The sequence below is a fragment of the Salvelinus alpinus genome, chromosome 6 (genome assembly GCF_045679555.1).
Source record: "Salvelinus alpinus chromosome 6, SLU_Salpinus.1, whole genome shotgun sequence".
NCBI lineage: Eukaryota > Metazoa > Chordata > Actinopteri > Salmoniformes > Salmonidae > Salvelinus > Salvelinus alpinus.
In genome coordinates, this window is record NC_092091.1 from 82,904,673 (window position 1) to 82,906,892 (window position 2,220).

Here is a 2,220-nt window from a genome sequence, read left to right on the forward strand (position 1 = left end):
TTCGTGGTGTTGATGTGTGCAGAGGGTCCCTGGTTCGCGCCCGGGTATGGGCGAGGGGACGGACGTAAAGTTATACTGTTACACCAGGAGTGGGGGGACAACCACAATTAGTGAAATGTATACATTCCTGGTGACAGTAAAGAAGAACTCCCTAAGAGAATACTGGAGCAGAGATGCTATGTTTGCAACTCCCTTCTTTGCCACCCTCTTTTCCCGAGACTGCTTTCTAGTTCTGCTGCTATGACTGCATTTCATCATCAACGCTACTGCCATCCTAAATGACCCGTTATACAAAACAAGAGATGTCAACAGCTGGCAGTAAAGTGCCATGACAAACGAGACGTCCATGTCCTCTCCACTGTCCATACAGCAACCATGTCGGCCACAGGGAAGGTGAACCACCTGACGGGAGAGAGAAACAAACCAGACAGAGAAACATCAAACCAGACTGCGTGCTTGACTATTACCTCAAAATGGGGGCAGTGGATAAGGCCGACATGATAAACAGCTTTGTGGAATGAACTCAGAAAACGACCAAGTGGTATAAGATATTTTTCCAGGGTAGCGTCAAAATACAACATGCCAATACTTCTGACGCATTTAGCATTGTTTTACAGAGCTAATAGAATAATGTAACTAGCTACATAAGCACGATTGAATATAACACCATAAAAGGTGAGTAACATGAGTAACGTTACCTAGCGTGTCCGCGGTTATAAGGAATATACACAAATATATTATGCTCCATACACACAGTGAGCTACAGTAGAAACGGTATAACACGACACAGAAACTATTATAACGTAATTAGGCACTTACTTTGATAGAAACGCAGTCTGGATTTGAAGATGGGTGTCTGTAGTGACGCCTCTAGCACTGAGACGCTGTGCCACTTGGGAGTCAAAAGGCCAGGGTAGCTTCAACATACAACACATGCTAATACATCCGTGACGCAATTAGCATTGTTTTCCAGAGCTAATAAGACTGTAGCTAGATACCTAAGCATTGGGTATATCACCATACATGTTATGAAATGAGTAACGTTACATCGCGTGTCCGCGGTTATAATGAATATACACAAAAACATGATGCTACAGTAGAAACGACATAACACGACATGCAGAAACTATTATAACGTAATAAGGCACTTTGATAGAAACGCACACATTTCCAAAGTTATTATTGGTAACGAAAACAACTTTGATTGCGATGCAGGCGACAGGTGGAAAATATGAACACGTGTATGCAGGACGGCAGATGAGTAAATGTCTGCAGACTTGAACTGCACAAACAATTGAGAAGTGTTTGGGGAATTTTGTCCGGGTCAGAAATGTAAAAAAAATTAATTGGTCCGCAAAAGTAAAAATGACTACTTTTATGTGAATGAATGAGGCGGAACACACCTCATTTCAAACTGTTATTATAAAATAAAAAACTGTTTAGAAAATAATTTAAAATTGACAAATAAAACAGGCGGCGTGCTTTGGTTTGAGGGCAGCGCAGATTAAATGTACTGTTACATAACAATCACATTCTGGAATTGGAGAGAACGTTCTAACATCACGTGCATAAAACAACTCACGCTGGGGCGACCGTTACAGATATTTGGAACTCACGCATGAAAGGGTTAATAGGATGACAGGGTTGGCAAGCATCTCTCTCACACACACACACACACACACTCTCACACACACACACACACACACACTCTCACACTCACTCACTCACTCACTCACTCACACACACACACACACACTCTCACACTCACTCACTCACTCACTCACTCACTCACTCACACACACACACATACATAAACACACACACACACACACGTTAACGTTAAAGCTGTTGGTGCGTGCAAGAAAATGAGAGAGAGAGAGAGAGAGCGAGAGAGAGAGAGAGAGAGAGGGAGAGAGAGAGAGAGAGAAAAAAAGAGAGAAAGAAAGAGAGAAAGAGAGAGAGAGAGCATCCTCCCATGCAATCTAAGTGCATCAAGACCCCATTGAAAATATCTAGATTAGTTATTCCATATGAGAGATGATCACTCAGATATATTCTAAACAGATTAGTTATTCCATATGGGAGATGATCAATCAAACTAGGGCAGAGTGTTGTGGTCCCGTGTGGCTCAGTTGGTAGAGCATGGCGCTTGCAACGCCAGGGTTGTGGGTTCATTCCCCACGGGGGGACCAGGATGAATATGTATGAACTTTCCAATTT

General features: G+C 42.7%; 1 long non-coding RNA gene across 1 annotated transcript in view; it reads right to left on the minus strand.

Annotated features, from left to right (window-relative positions):
* LOC139579502 (uncharacterized) overlaps nt 1-950 on the minus strand; it is a 1,643-nt gene extending 693 nt beyond the window's left edge. Inside the window, exons 1-2 of the long non-coding RNA XR_011675767.1 lie at nt 820-950; nt 1-402 (exon numbers count right to left, since the gene is read on the minus strand). The exon at nt 1-402 is cut by the window's left edge and continues 693 nt beyond it. This is a non-coding gene — a long non-coding RNA (uncharacterized lncRNA). The remainder of the gene's footprint in view (nt 403-819) is intronic.
* Between the last annotated feature and the right edge of the window lie 1,270 nt (nt 951-2,220).